We start from the raw sequence: 17,313 nt of genomic DNA, 5'->3' as shown, positions 1-17,313 counted from the left end.
AAGTAAGGTCCAGTGACAGAATCTATAAGAAACACTTTAAATATGAGGATACATTGTAATTGAAAGGATGGAAAAAGTGTACCACATAATATACAAAGCATAATTAAGCTTTGTTGTTTATCAGATTAATATCAGAGTAGACTGTAAGATAAAGATATTTCTAAGAAATAAAAAATTGTTTTCTAATGCTAAAACGGATGTTTCAACTGGAAGTCCTAAGAATTCTAAATATGTATTCTACAGAATTCAAAAATCATGAACTAAGGGGGAGACAGGCAAATCCACAGTTATCAATGGATGTCTCTATCTTAGTTATTGATAGAACAAGTAGAAAAATAAAACAATAAGCATCAACAACTTGTGCAACACTATATTGATCTGATTTATATTTACAGAACCGTACAAACCAACTGCGTAACACACATTCTTTTCAAGTGTACAGGGAGCATTAACCAGCACAGAATATCTGCTGGGACTTGAAAGACGTCACAGCGAACAAGAGAGCTTGACGTCGTATGGGTATGTTCTCTGGCCATGATTAGACCCCAAAAACAAGTAAGGTTTAAATTAGACAAGATTAAATTAAATAGGTAGTAATATCCCCAAATACTTGAAATTAAAACACATCACATACATACACACATACATATACACGCACACACAGGTGTTTTGCACATGTATTTCCTAGTGGCTCTGCTTCTCTGATTGAACCCTGACTAATACACAACAGTTGAAAATTAATAGTTTAGGGTCTATATTAGAAAATAAGATGGGGTTTCTGTTGTCCCTGGTGGTGAGGCGGAGTTTGGTTTGCGCCACACAGTCTATTTCTGGGTCACATTACATACTGGCTGTGGCTTATTGAGGCGGTGCTCCTGACCCACATGCTGCTTGTTCTGGGACCGAGGCTGAGGAAGCAGCCCCACTTGGGCAAAGTCATTCTCATGACAGGAAGATGAGGAAGGAACTGAGCAGAGATGCAGAATGTTCTTCAGGCAAGAGGGAGTATTTGTGAACAATAATGCAATTACCTCCATCTGGCAACTAGTAGTTTCTAAACTATGGTAAATGCTTAATAAACATTTGTGATGAAAAATTCAAATGAGTGATTTTTAAAAATGTTACAAAGGATCCTTTCTTTCTGAAGACAGTTACACTATCCTTTTCTCTTTACTCCCATGGTAGCTTTTAGGTGTCTTTTGTTTGAATTATATGTGCTATTTACTTGTCAATTTCACCCACTAGAGTTTATTTCTTGAGGAAAATAATTTGATCTTTTTCATCCTTGTCCCCACCCTTTGAAAACTGAAATCCCACTCTCATTCACCCATTGTAGATAGTTATTTTAATGTGTTTGTCTTAATCCTTGAAAAAGATGTAATGTACGTGTATTTTATGGAAAATAACATTTTAAAATCAGTGATCTCAGAATTAAACTTCGGGAAACTAGAAGAAAAGAGCAAATTAAATCTCAAGGACATAGAATAAATGAAATAATAGAGAATGAATTGAATAAAAATGAAAAATGACATGTAATAGAAAAATTTACAAATGTAAAAAACAGCTTTCTGAAAAGATTAATAAAATTGAAGAGCCTATAACAAGACTAATAAAAGAAACATTCATGCTGAACGTGTCTAAAACAAGGAATTTAATTTTCAAATTTATGTTTCCCTTCAGGTTCATATTTCAATTAATACCACTGTTATCCTCTGATTGCTCAAGTGTGGGGGTTACTCTGGATTCTTTTCATTTCCTTACATCCCGCAGACAATTCACTGGTAAATTGGCCCGTTCTAGACACAAAACACCTCTGAATCAGAATACTCTTACCGCCTTTCCTGCCACAATCTTAGTGTACGCCCCCAGCAGGAATCACCAGACTACTGCAGTGGCCTTCCTCATCCACCCTTGGCCCCACACTGATTCTCCATAGAACATCCAAAATAATGTTTCAGTTACATTAGTCAGACTTCGTCATACCGTATCAGGTGGTACAAACCTCAGCTCCAGGACAGCGTAACACTGGCTGACTTGCCATTCCTCCAACGCACCAATCTCCATCCTTTCTCAACTTTTTGGCACTTACTATTCTCTTTACATGGAATGCTTTCTCCCCAGATCTTGTTCACTTGCTCATCAGTTCCCTGCTTAAATGTCACTGCTGTAAAGAGGTTTGATGTGACACTTATCTGTAGTTGGAAGGTCAAGTTCCCTAAAGGCAAGTGGATTGTTTGTCTTCTTCATCACTGAATCCTCCAGACTCTTTAGCAGTACCCAGGACATGCAAATGTCTCAACAAATGAGTGAAGGGATGAATGAAAGAGGAGGGGTTCAGAGCCCCAGACAAGGGAAGTGGGGATCTTAAGAGGAAATAAAATTGTAATACTAAGTGAGGAAATCAGAATAGAAATATATTATTTATCAATACTGTTCATTCTAATAATGCAATGAATATGTAGCACAAATCATAAATTATTTAAGAAGTGAATAATGTAAAAGTCCTAATATTTTCATAGATGTGGGCGCATGCATAAATCTGGTGCTCATTTTTTGATCAAAAGTAAGAATCAGATGTATGAATCAGAAATATCATCAATTAAAGTAAAAAGTATAATCAAAATTCTTTATGCATTAAATAAAAGAGAAAGTATGATATAATAAGGATAGGACCCCACATAGAACTTTACTTTCTACCAAGAGAATGTAGCAAACATTAATATTAAACATTACATAAAATGAAAGCAGATGAGGATTGAATACCACTGGAGTATTTTATGGTATTATTTCTATGTCCCTTCTGTAATACAGACAGTTAAGAATTGTATCCAATATGGGACATTCATTTCTTTCTCCATTCAAAATTTAACCTTAAACTTGAACACTGCAAAAGATTCAACCTCACCACTGGTTCATTCTTCATCCAATATCAAGTGACTAGCTTCCTTTTTAACATTCATTTTTACATTAATAATCAAAAAATAAATTTAAAAATAAATTACTCAAAATGGCCAAATAGGGTAAAAAGTATAACAAATATGAGTACCTGACCACAGAGTCTTCAATATGGCAAATGGAATCGAAGCCATAAAGACAATCCATAGTAATGAAACTATTTATAAGAATTCCTTGCTAGAGAAAGTGGATATACTTAGAGGGTCTTGAAGAATAACTGTAATCATCCAGAGTGTAAGTGTGAGTCTCCATCCACATTCCACACAGGTGGCCTTGGTTTCACAACTTGATGATGACAGCATAGATTTGCACTCAAGTACATCTTGTCAAAGAATATGATCATGGACCTGCTACGATTAATAAATTTCAAAATCTTGGCTGTGAAAAGCCATATTTATATAACTGCCTAAAAGACAGATGGACAATTACTCCTCTAACCAACTAAAACCTATCCCAGGGGGGCCACATAGCCATTCCATATAATTTTGATCTCTTCAAACAACTACTTTTGCTGAAATATACCAAAGGAGAATTCATAAGAAAGATTTTGTGCCTGCTTTAAAAGTATTGCTAGGGGGACTGGACCCTGCATTATATTATCATTTCTCCCTGCCTAACTGTTGGAGGTGATTTGCTCTTGCCTCTAAACTAGAAATAATTCTGTCAGCTATGAATTCTATAATTTATTTGGATTGTTATATCACCTACTGCCAGATAATTTGAAGGCAAATTGAAAGCTCATTTCCAGTACTGATATAAAACTCTACAGCACTCAATTTACAGGTTTCACTCAATAGTGGTCACCGTACTTTTCTTCACAATTATTTTTACCAAACTTCCTGGAGGCAATATATAGTTTGTAAAAGTTGATATAAAATACATACAGAGAAAACACTTGCTCTGAACTTTTTTTCACCTGTCTTTCCACAGGTAATTACTGATATATTTTTCTGTTTCCCCAGAATTTTCTAAGCAAATAAAAACACCATTTCATTTTCTTCAGCAAAGGGTCACATATTATACATTTTGCTCTAGCTTGCTTTAATGGCCACTTCCTGGACAACTTCTCATTTTTTTTTTATATCAGAAGATCCTCATTTCCTTTCCAACTCATGAGATTTCATTTTATTCTACAATTCATTATTCTACAATTTAACAAGTCCCATATCGGTGGACATATAGGTTGCTAACAATCGTTTGCTTTTACAAACAATGCTGCAATGTATAACTTTGTATTTCTATCTTTACAAATATCCTTATGTGTGTCAAAGGATAAATTTCCAGTAGGATTTCTGGGTCAAAGTATATAAGCATGTTAACTTTTGATTGATATTACTAAATTGCCCCCTGTAAGTAATACATGAGAATGCTTATTTCTTTCTATGTTGCTGAAAAGATTGTCATACATTAGGATTTCTAATGATTATTGTTAAAAATGGTATTTTAGTATAGTTTTGATTTATTGACTAATAGAAGTCTTTTACTTATACACCATTTATACTTCTTTTAATTATCCTTTGATGAATTGCCCATCTTATTGGTTTCTAGGGGATCTTTACATAGAAAAGATGTGACTACTTTGTAAGATAAATTGCAAGTATTTTTTCTCAGTTCATTGATTTTTTAAAAAGATGATTACCTTTTTTTCTGACCACTGTATTTTTGAGTTTTATGATGTAAAAAATATAGAATTATTTCATTTTATGGCTTTTGAATTAGAGTTTTTTTAATTAAATAGAAAAGTCTATGAGGGCACTGCACCAGAAGGCACTGCACACAGGTTAAATACTGCTTTGAGGTTAGAAAGTGCATTTAAAATTTTAACTTTCACAAGGGATTTAGATATTGCTTTTCTAAAGCTATATATTTCTCTGATTACTTCCTGTATGTCAAATGCATTATTCCTCTGTATAAACCTCCTATTTACTTGTTACTGTTTCTTTCTTTTTTTTTTTTTTTTTTGAGAGGGCATCTCTCATATTTATTGATCAAATGGTTGTTAACAACAATAAAATTCTGTATAGGGGACTCAATGCACAGTCATTAATCAACCCCCAGCCTATTTCTCAACAGTCCCCAATCTTCTGAAGCATAATGAACAAGTTCTTACCTAGTGAATAAGTTCTTACATGGTGAACAGTGCGAGAGCAGTCATATCACAGAAACTTTTGGTTTTGATCACGCATCATGAACTATAAACAATCAGGTCAAATATGATTATTCGTCTGATTTTTATACTTGATTTATATGTGAATCGCACATTTCTCCCTTATTATTATTATTTTTAATAAAATGCTGAAGTGGTAGGTAGATGCAAGATAAAGGTAGAAAACATAGTTTAGTGCTGTAAGAGGGCAAATGTAGATGATCAGGTGTGTGCCTGTAGACTATGTGTTAATCCAAGCTAGACCAGGGCAATAAAACATCCACGGATGCAGAAGATTTCTCTCAGAACAGGGGGGGTGAGGTTCTAAGCCTCACCTCTGTTGATCCCCAATTTCTCACCTGATGGCCCCCCTGCGACTGTGCCTGTCTTAGGTTGTTCCTCCCTTGAGGAATCTTACCCGTTTCTGGCTAACCAGTTTGTTACTGTTTCTTTTGTCTCTAATTATCATTCTTTTTCAGATTACCAAAATATTCAACATTACTTGTTGAATTTGTGTGACTTCTTTTGGCAACCAATTTCTAAAGGTAGAAATTGCATCTTGATCTGCATCTTGGTAATAAGGAAAGTAAATCACGCTTCACTTCTTCAGTGCACACTGAGTAATCTAAAGATGATGATCTCATGAGCTAAGCAAAATTGACACTTTTTGAATGTGTCTTATTACAATACTGGAGTAACATTACCGGAGCAGCAGCCCCTCCCGTGCTGATGATCTTCCGTGCACCCTGGCCCCGTGTCGCATGACAGGATTTAGACACTCTCCTTGTCCGGGAACAGCATATATCCAATTGACAAAACATTTTTTTAATGCCAATCTCATTGGTCTTTAAGAGAACTTAGTGTCATACATATCAACTTACAGTGTTTAACAGCCTACTTGTTTTATTTGTATAAAACATTACAATCGTAAGATCTTTACATGTTTGTATTTGAGTTTCACTGTAACTCTAAATTCTCTATGGCAACCACATTCTCATGTTACCACATAATTTCTCTGATGATCTAATATCATTTAGCAACAAAATATTGTATCATACTTATTTGAATATTTTTATTTAAAATGATGCTTTATTCTAACATTGATAATAGCAAGTTGTATCTTCTTTGCCTAGGAAAACAAATATTTTCTATGATAACACTCAATTTAGGTTTACTCAAGAGTAGCATTTGGGAAACTAAATTTAAAAAGTAGGTTTAATAACACCATAAAAACTGTCTTATTTAATTTTTCATTATAAAATTATTACTGTACTTATCTTTTCATTCTTCTCGTTTTTTTTAGTCTTCCCTTTCTGCCATTCCACCCCACGGAATGCACACACGCACACACACATCCTACACACACATACCCTTTCTGCCATGGGGCATGGGCTATTTTTAAATGACTTATTTGATGAACGAAAAAAGAGAAGGTCACAGGCATGGAAGGCCAAGTGACAGAGAGGCAGCAGGTGGAAAATATGCAATGGAAAGAGAGGGCAGTGTCTGAACAGCAATGGGGCTGTCGTGAGGCCTAGCTCTGCTGACTGGGTTAACTGAATAAGATAAAATGGAGTTCCAAGGTTTAAATAAGAGCATTATGAAGTACAACAGATAAAATTACTTCTTCATACACAGTGAAAAGGAGAAGGGTGTGTACACAGAAGTTTTCTGTACTCTAATCACAATATTTCTGTAAGTCTGAAATTATAACCAGATGAAAAGTTAAAAGAAACAATGAAGAAACACATGGTTAGGCATATAAAAAGACAAAATATGTCACAATTCCAAGAGTCAACAGAAAACAGAAAAAATGCCTCAGGGACTTGGGGAGTAGAGTTACCAGACATGGGCTTTAAAATGACTATGATGACAATATTGAAAGAACTTTAAAATATTCATATTTGAGCATAGAGCTATAAAAAGACTATAAAAAGAATGAAATGTAAATTCTTAAAGTGAACAGTAATAATGACTAAATTAAGAACTAAACAGAATGGATGAGAGAATATCAGCAGGAAAAGAAAATGTCAGAGTGCAGGTGGTCCAGACATAGGGGCAGGTGCACAGGGGTCCAGGCAGGTGCGGCTGAGGGCAGGTACATAGGTTTCAACACGTAAGAGGCTGAAGGGCAGGTGCATGGAGTGGGGGTGGGGGGTGGTTCTAGGAAGGTGAGGCCGAGGGACAGGTGCAAAGTGAGGGTCCGGGCCCGGGCGGCATCATTTGCACCACAGTGGCATGGTCATTGGGTTGGAGCCTGGGCCAAGACTGATAAGGGACTGGATGCGGGAGCAGAGCGTCTGCTGTGGGGCACACACTGCAGAGGCGAACAGGAGCCAGAGCAGCGCGCACTGGAACCAAGACAAGACCTTTGCCTCTGCAGACGCTCCAGCACTGTCTCTTCCGGGCTGAACCCCAGTGAGTTCTCCATGGAGGAGAGATGCTGACGGGGTGCAGCCCATCACAGGAAGCAGAGGAGCAGCGAGGCAATCCCGTGGGAGCCAGCACAAGCCTCTCTAGCCTTTGTGAGAAAACAGAGCCTTGCTCTGCTGAATCTGTGACTTCTGGGAGTTACCGCGGGAGTCACCCTTTGTGCTTGTGTTCTGGGGACCTTCTCTCATGGCATGCTTTCCTCAAACCTGTGGGATGATATTTTCTTCTAAATTTTTATTGTCTTACTTTGAATTTTCACATCAGCTTATAGGGGATTCTGTCTCTCAACTCCTCAGCAGGCAATCGGGGACAGGTGAGGTGCAGCGGCAGGCATCGTCCTGAGTAGGGGCGCTGCTCCCCGGGTGTGGCTACCCTCCAGGGACCCACTCCACCCCTCCCAAGGCTGGTGGTCGGCCACAGGCTCCCAGAGCTTTGCTGCTCGGCAGCGGGCCCCAAACCCTCTGTTAGCCCTAAGTGACGTTCTGCTCCTCCTCCTCCTCATCGGCCTTTGGACTTGACATAACTCCAATGCAATACCCAGCTGCTAAAATCTGACCCCACTCTGGCTGCAGGCATTTTGTCCTTTAAAACCTTTTTCTTTCTTTCTTTTTAAAACTTTTTTTTCTTTCTCTCTTTCTTTTATTTTTGTTAATTCATATAAAGCAGGACCTGGATTAAATAAATGTTCCATCTTCATTTCAATCCTACTCTCGTGCATTCAACACCAAATCCATTTCAAGAATTCATTTGCACTCCTAATAGCCCTAACTGTAAGCCTCTCAAGTTCATGCTGAACCTTGAAGGAGACAAATGGTATTTGCAAAATCTTTCAACATTTTCCTCATAACTTGAAAGAACAAACTAGAGGCACATGCTAATATTTGGAGAGGTGGGAAACTGTGGACTCAAAGATGCATGCTGGGGTGCAGGTATTGGGGGACAGTGACAGTGCCACTGATGGACTGGGGGTAAGACAAGGACCATGGGCTTAGACAGAGTAGGGTGAAGTCCTCCGGGAAAAGCAGGGTAGAATATTTACAGTCAGAGCAACGTAACAATGGGCAAAGAAGTCCCTATTGAAACTCTGTGTTAAGCATTATGCAAAGTCAAGGTCACACTAATTCTCTAGGGAAAAGATACCAGACTAAGAATATAGACATCTTCAGTGAGACCAGTTAAAAGTCAAAAGGCCAGGAGCGCAACTTGGCCTGGAGTGTTTGAGTGTTCCGCAAGGGTATCTCAGCATAACCTGTGACCTCACTGTAAACAGCCCTAGCAAACAGACAACAACCCAGCCCACCTTGAGGGCAGGGCAGGTGGTGCAAGTCCACACCCTAAGCCCTCAGTTCTCAAAAATCCTCGACTGCCTATAAATCCCCTAGACAACGCACCACCCCGGGCTCTCTTGTCCCTCCCTGGCGCAAGCCAGGAGCTCTGTTTGTCCTCTCACTGTCTCTCTCAATAAAAGTTTCCCTGGCTCTCCTACCTTGGGTGTTTGCTAAGTTCATTCTTCAACTCTGCAAACAAGAACCCAGGCATCAGGGGTGGGGGGTGTCAAGAGGACAGGCAGCTCTGTGCTGGGGGCATAGTGGATACACTCAGTTTGAAGCTTGTTACTGTATAATTTGTCCCAAATGTGAATGGAACTTTTAATGTCATTTTTAATATTTCTTGACTTCTGGAGAGTTATGTTCCTATTAGGCAGGAAAATAGATATGAGCGGAAAGAGAAAAAGGTCAGAAAGTCCACTGAAAAGACCCAAAATTAATCAATTAAAGCTCAAAAAGCCAAGAGCAACTTGGCCTGGAATGTTTGAATATTCCCCAGATAAAGGAGGGTACCTCCACGTAGCCCATGTCTTTACTGTGTTAATCATGCAGGCCCAGCTTACTTTTTTACTTTTACCTATATGCTGTTTTTTTGTCCTCCTTCCAGCCCTAATTAAGTAGTTTGTAACCTAGGCAACTAATTTAGCGTGCCTGCCCAGCAGTAAACATAGTGAAAGGCAGGAAGGATTCCAGCTTAAAGACTGTATTTTAATACCCAGGAAGTTAAAAATGTAAGATTCTTAACTTACCCTTTAGCAAACAGACAGTAACTCAGCCCACCTTGGGGGCTGGGAGGGCAGCCTGTTTGATCTGCTCCCAAACCAAGACGCCTGTATCCCAGGGAAAAATCAGAGCTGGAAGTTCCTTGTGTTAAGTTAATTCTAAGTATTCAAAGACCACTTAACAAGTCTGCACCCCATCCCTCAGTCACATTCCTAAAGAATCCTTAAAAGATGGAACCCCCAACCTTTCCGGCGCTCCTCTCTCTGAGGTTGCCTGCACTTTCTAAGTGTGTAACCTTGTAACTTTAAACTCTCTTTTCAACCTTTCAGGAGATGCTCCTCTCTCTGAGGGCACCCACATTTTCTAAGTGTGTAACCTTTTAATCTTAACTTTCTCTCTCCAACCTTTCAGGGCACCTCTCCCTGCTGAGGTTGCCTGCTGCACTTCTTCTCTCTTTAAGTAACTTTAAATAAAACTTTTACTCTGCTTCACTACTGTGTCTCTGCCCTTCAATTCTTTGTGGCGGCGGGGACAAGGACTGAGAAAAATACATAATGCTCCCTCAACATTCCCAAAGACAGGAGGACAGGGAAGATGGCGGCGTGAGTAGAGCAGCAGAAATCTCCTCCCAAAACAACATATATCTATGAAAATATAACAAAGACAACCCTTCCTAGAATAAAGACCAGAGGACACAGGACAACATCCAGACCACATCCGCACCTGAGAGAACCCAGCGCCTCGCGAAGGGGGTGAGATACAAGCCCCGGCCCCGCGGGAGCCGAGCGCCCCTCCCCCCAGCTCCCGGCGGGAGAAGAGCAGGCAGAGCGGGAGGGAGACGGAGCCCAGGGCTGCCGAACACCCAGCCCCAGCCATCCGGGCCAGAGTGCAGGGCCCTCGATACTGGGAAAACAGGGCAGCAACAACAGTGAGCAGGCACTGGAGGCTGGGCGACAGAGGACATAAGAAAAGCACGTGACCAATTTTTTTTTCTTTTTTCTTTTAGCTGCTTTGTTTTGGCGAGCGCTTTCTTTGGAAGTCTTAAAGGGACAGGGACCCCAATACTAGGGAAACAGGGCAGCAAGACCGGTGAGCAGAGGCTTGAGGCTGGCGCCGGAGAAAAAAGAAAAACGAGCGGCCACCTTTTTTTTTAATTAAAAAAAAATTTTTTTTTTTTTAAATTTAAAAATTTTTTTCTTTTTTCTTTTTTTTTTTTTTGTGGTTCTTGTTTTGTTTTGGCAGGTGCTTCTTGGAAGTCTTAAAGGGGCAGGGCGGGTCACTTAATCCAGAGGTAGGGAATCCGGGATCTCTGGGCACCCTAACCCCTGGGCTGCAGGGAGCAGGGAGGCCCCTTACGGAGATAAATAGCCTCCCAGCCGCTCCTGCTCCAACGCGACTCCACCACTTTGGAGCAGCTGCCCGAGCCAGGCCACGCCCACAGCAGCAGCGGAGATTAACTCCATAGCAGCCGGGCAGGAAGCAGAAGCCCTGTCTGCGCGCAGCTGCGCAGCACAAGCCACTAGAGGCCGCTGTTCTCCCAGGAGAGGAGGGCCACAAACCAAGAAAGGAAGTACTTCCAGCCATCACTCGTCCCAGCTCTGCAAACTATTCCTATCACCATGAAAAGGCAAAGCTACAGGCAGACAAAGATCACAGAGACAACACCAGAGAAGGAGACAGACCTAACCAGTATTCCTGACAAAGAACTCAAAATAAGAATCATAAACATGCTGACAGAGATGCAGAGAAATATGCAAGAGAAATGGGATGAAATCCGGAGGGAGATCACAGATGCCAGAAAGGAGATCACAGAAATGAAACAAACTCTGGAAGGGTTTATAAGCAGAATGGATAGGATGCAAGAGGCCATTGATGGAATTGAAATCAGACAACAGGAATGCATAGAAGCTGACATAAAGGGAGACAAAAGGATCTCCAGGAATGAAACAATATCAAGAGAACTGTGTGACCAATCCAAAAGGAACAATATCCATTTATAGGGTCCCAGAAGAAGAAGAGAGAGGAAAAGAGATGGAAAGTATCTTAGAAGAAATAATTGCTGAAAACTTCCCCAAACCGGGGGAGGAAATAATCGAACAGAACACGGAAATACACAGAACCCCCAACAGAAAGGATCCAAGGAGGTCAACACCAAGACACATAATAATTAAAATGGCAAAGATCAAGGACAAGGAAAGAGTTTTAAAGGCAGCTAGGGAGAAAAAGGTCACCTATAAAGGAAAACAAATCAGGGTAACATCAGATTTCTCAACAGAAACCCTACAGGCAAGAAGAGAATGGCATGATATATTTAATACAATGAAACAGAGGGCCTTGAACCAAGGATACTGTATCCAGCACGACTATCATTCAAATATGACGGTGGGATTAAACAATTCCCAGACAAACAAAAGCTGAGGGAATTTGCTTTCCACAAACCACCTCTACAGGATATCTTACAGGGACTGCTCTAGATGGGAGCACTCCTAGAAAGAGCACAGCACAAAACACCCAACATATGAAGAATCGAGGAGGAGGAACAAGAAGGGATAGAAGAAAAGAATCTCCAGACAGTGTATATAACAGCTCAATAAGCGAGCTAAGTTAGGCAGTAAGATACTAAAGAGGCTAACCTTGAACCTTTGGTAACCACGAATTTAAAGCCTGCAATGGCAATAAGTACATATCTTTCAATAGTCACCCTAAATGTTAATGGGTTGAATGCACCAATCAAAAGACACAGAGTAACAGAATGGATAAAAAAGCAAGACCCATCTATATGCTGCTTACAAGAAACTCACCTCAAACCCAAAGACATGTACAGACTAAAAGTCAAGGGATGGAAAAACATATTTCAAGCAAACACCAGCGAGAAGAAAGCAGGGGTTGCAGTACTAATATCAGACAAAATAGACTTCAAAACAAAGAAAGTAACAAGAGATAAAGAAGGACACTACATAATGATAAAGGGCTCAGTCAAACAAGAGGATATAACCATTCTAAATATATATGCACCCAACACAGGAGCACCAGCATATGTGAAACAAATACTAACAGAACTAAAGGGGGAAATAGACTGCAATGCATTCATTCTAGGAGACTTCAACACACCACTCACCCCAAAGGATAGATCCACTGGGCAGAAAATAAGTAAGGACACGGAAGCACTGAACAACACAGTAGAGCAGATGGACCTAATAGACATCTATAGAACTCTACATCCAAAAGCAACCGGATATACATTCTTCTCAAGTGCACATTGGACATTCTCCAGAATAGACCACATACTAGGCCACAAAAAGAGCCTCAGAAACTTCCAAAAGATTGAAATCCTACCAACCAATTTTTCAGACCACAAAGGCATAAAAATAGAAATAAACTGTACAAAGAAAGCAAAGAGGCTCACAAACACATGGAGGCTTAACAACATGCTCCTAAATAATCAATGGATCAATGACCAAATCAAAATGGAGATCCAGCAATATATGGAAACAAATGACGACAATAACACTAAGCCCCAACTTCTGTGGGACACAGCAAAAGCCGTCTTAAGAGGAAAGTATGTAGCAATCCAATCATATTTGAAAATGGAAGAGCAATCCCAAATGAATGGCCTAATGTCACAATTATCGAAATTGGAAAAAGAAGAACAGATGAGGCCTAAGGTCAGCAGAAGGAGGGACATAATAAAGATCAGAGAAGAAATAAATAAAATTGAAAAGAAAAAAACAATAGCAAAAATCAATGAAACCAAGAGCTGGTTCTTTGGGAAAATAAACAAAATAGATAAGCCTCTAGCCAGACTAATTAAGAAGAAAAGAGAGTCAACACAAATCAACAGTATCAGAAACGAGAAAGGAAAAATCCCGACGGACCCCACAGAAATAGAAAAAATTATTAGAGAATACTATGAAAACCTATATGCTAACAAGCTGGGAAACCTAGGAGAAATGGACAACTTCCTAGAAAAATACAACCTTCCAAGATTGACCCAGAAAGAAACAGAAAATCTAAACAGACCAATTACCAGCAACGAAATTGAAGAGGTAATCAAAAAACTACCAAAGAACAAAACCCCCGTGCCAGATGGATTTACCTCGGAATTTTACCAGACATACAGGGAAGACATAATACCCATTCTCCTTAAAGTTTTCCAGAAAATAGAGGAGGAGGGGATACTCCCAAACTCATTCTATGAAGCTAACATCACCCGAATACCAAAACCAGGCAAAGACCCCACCAAAAAAGAAAACTACAGACCAATATCCCTGATGAACATAGATGCAAAAATACTCAACAAAATATTAGCAAACCGAATTCAAAAACACATCAAAAGGATCATACACCATGACCAAGTGGGATTCATCCCAGGGATGCAAGGATGGTGCAACATTCGAAAGTCCATCAACATCATCCACCACATCAACAAAAAGAAAGACAAAAACCACATGATCATCTCCATAGATGCTGAAAAAGCATTTGACAAAGTTCAACACCCATTCATGATAACAACTCTCAGCGAAATGGGAATAGAGGGCAAGTACCTCAACATAATAAAGGCTATTTATGATAAACCCACAGCCAACATTATTTTGAACAGCGAGAAGCTGAAAGCATTTCCTCTGAGATCGGGAACCAGACAGGGATGCCCACTCTCTCCACTGTTATTTAACATAGTACTGGAGGTCCTAGCCACGGCAATCAGACAAAACAAAGAAATACAAGGAATCCAGATTGGTAAAGAAAAAGTTAAACTGTCACTATTTGCAGATGACATGATACTGTACATAAAAAATCCTAAAGACTCCACCCCAAAACTACTAGAACTGATATCGGAATACAGCAAAGTTGCAGGATACAAAATCAACACACAGAAATCTGTGCCTTTCCTATACACCAACAATAAACCAACAGAAAGAGAAATCAGGAAAACAACTCCATTCACAATTGCATCAAAAAAAATAAAATACCTAGGAATAAACCTAACCAAGGAAGTGAAAGACTTAAACTCTGAAAACTACAAGTCACTCTTAAGAAAAATTAAAGGGGACACTAACAGATGGAAACTCATCCCATGCTTGTGGCTAGGAAGAATTAATATCGTCAAAATGGCCATCCTGCCCAAAGCAATATACAGATTTGATGCAATCCCTATGAAACTACCAGCAACATTCTTCAATGAACTGGAACAAATAATTCAAAAATTCATATGGAAACACCAAAGACCCCGAATAGCCAAAGCAATCCTGAGAAAGAAGAATAAAGTAGGGGGGATCTCACTCCCCAACTTCAAGCTCTACTATAAAGCCATAGTAATCAAGACAATTTGGTACTGGCACAAGAGCAGAGCCACAGACCAATGGAACAGACTAGAGAATCCAGACATTAACCCAGACATATATGGTCAATTAATATTTGATAAAGCAGCCATGGACATACAATGGCGAAATGACAGTCTCTTCAACAGATGGTGCTGGCAAAACTGGACAGCTACATGTAGGAGAATGAAACTGGACCATTGTCTAACCCCATATACAAAAGTAAACTCAAAATGGATCAAAGACCTGAATGTAAGTCATGAAACCATTAAACTCTTGGAAGAAAACATAGGCAAAAACCTTTTAGACATAAACATGAGTGACCTCTTCTTGAACATATTTCCCCGGGAAGGAAAACAACAGCAAAAATGAGTAAGTGGGACTACATTAAGCTGAAAAGCTTCTGTATGGCAAAAGACACCATCAATAGAACAAAAAGGATCCCTACAGTATGGGAGAATATATATTAGAAAATGACAAATCCGATAAAGGCTTGACGTCCAGAATATATAAAGAGCTCACACAGCTCAACAAACAAAAAACAAATAACCCAATTAAAAAATGGGCAGAGGAACTGAACAGATAGTTCTCCAAAAAAGAAATACAGATGGCCAACAGACACATGAAAAGATGCTCCACATCGCTAATTATCAGAGAAATGCAAATTAAAACTACAATGAGGTATCACCTCACACCAGTAAGGATGGCTGCCATCCAAAAGACAAACAACAACAAATGTTGGCGAGGCTGTGGAGAAAGGGGAACCCACCTACACTGCTGGTGGGAATATAAGTTAGTTCAACCATTGTGGAAAGCAGTATGGAGGTACATCAAAATGCTCAAAACAGACTTACCATTTGAACCAGGAATTGCACTCCTAGGAATTTACCCTAATAATGCAGCAATCAAGTATAAGAAAGATCAGTGCACCCCTATATTTATCGCAGCACTATTTACAATAGCCAAGAATTGGAAGCAACCTAAATGTCCATCGATAGATGAATGGATAAAGAGGATGTGGTACATATACACAATGGAATACTACTCAGCCATAAGTAAAGGGCAAATCCTACCATTTGCAGCAACATGGATGGAGCTGGAGGGTATTATGCTCAGTGAAACAAGCCAAGCGGAGAAAGAGAAATACCAAATGTTTTCACTTATCTGTGGAATATAAGAACAAAGGAAAAACTGAAGGAACAAAACAGCAGCAGAATCACAGAACTCAAGAATTGACTAACAGGTACCAAAGGGAAAGGGACTGGGGAGGATGGGTGGGTAGGGAGGGATAAGGGGGGAAGAAGTAGGGGGGGTATTAAAATTAGTATGCATGGGGGGATAGGAGAAAAGGGAGGGCTGTACAACACAGAGAAGGCAAGTAGTGATTCTACAACATTTTGCTATGCTGATGGACAGTGACTGTAAAGGGGTTTAGAGGGGAGGCCTGGTATAGGGGAGAGCCTAGTAAACATAATATTCATCATGTAAGTGTAGATTAGTGATACCAGAAACAAAACAAAACAAAACAAAACAAATCAAAAAGGGCAGTTCCTGTGTGGTAACCTCCAATGAGTTCTAGACAAGGGTATAAAGGGCAAATAAAAGTGTAGGCAAAGGATCTGTTTGTGTTTATACAGAGGATCAAAGCCTAATTGGGCTACCCCGAAAATGAACTAAGATATGATATGAAAAAGAACTTCCAACATCAGCACTCTCTGGAAGACTCATGCCAGAAGATGATCATCAAAAAACCCCGGCAAAGATCCATGCACTGCTACAGCTGTAGATGCACTCATCCCACCAGCTCCTGGACTTGCCATGGGAATGAGGAAGGAGATATCTAAGCTGGCCTGTGCATACAGTAAAACAACAAATTTGACTGGATCTATACTGTTGGAACTCAACCAAGAATTAGGATATGTGCAAATTGTAGCGCTCCAAAATCTTACAACTACAGACTATTTACTGTTAAAAGAACATAAGGGATGTGAACATTCCGCAGGAATGGGTTGTTTTAATTTGTCTGATTTCTCTCAGACTGTTCAAGTTCGGTTGGACAATATCCACCATATCATAGATAAGTTTTCACAAATGCCTAAGGTGCCTAACTGGTTTTCTTGGTTTCACTGGAGATGGCTGGTAATTACAGATATGCTTTGGTTATGTAACTATACTCCTATTATGTTAATGTGTGTGTACAATTTAAGTAGTAGCTTAAAACCTATACATGCTGAAGTTACTCTACAGAAGATATGTCAAAGAAATAATCAATCTTCCCATGTTTTCTTCCGCCTGCTACTTCTATAGCTTTTCTTCTTCCTTCCTAATTACAACCCTTAAATAGAATTCGTGCCTCATATCAAATTTACCAAGTATCATAATTCTTCCAAGTGGTAAAGATACCTCAAGA

Source organism: Manis pentadactyla, chromosome 18 (assembly GCF_030020395.1).
Source record: "Manis pentadactyla isolate mManPen7 chromosome 18, mManPen7.hap1, whole genome shotgun sequence".
NCBI lineage: Eukaryota > Metazoa > Chordata > Mammalia > Pholidota > Manidae > Manis > Manis pentadactyla.
Note: the sequence above shows the minus strand (reverse complement) of the source record.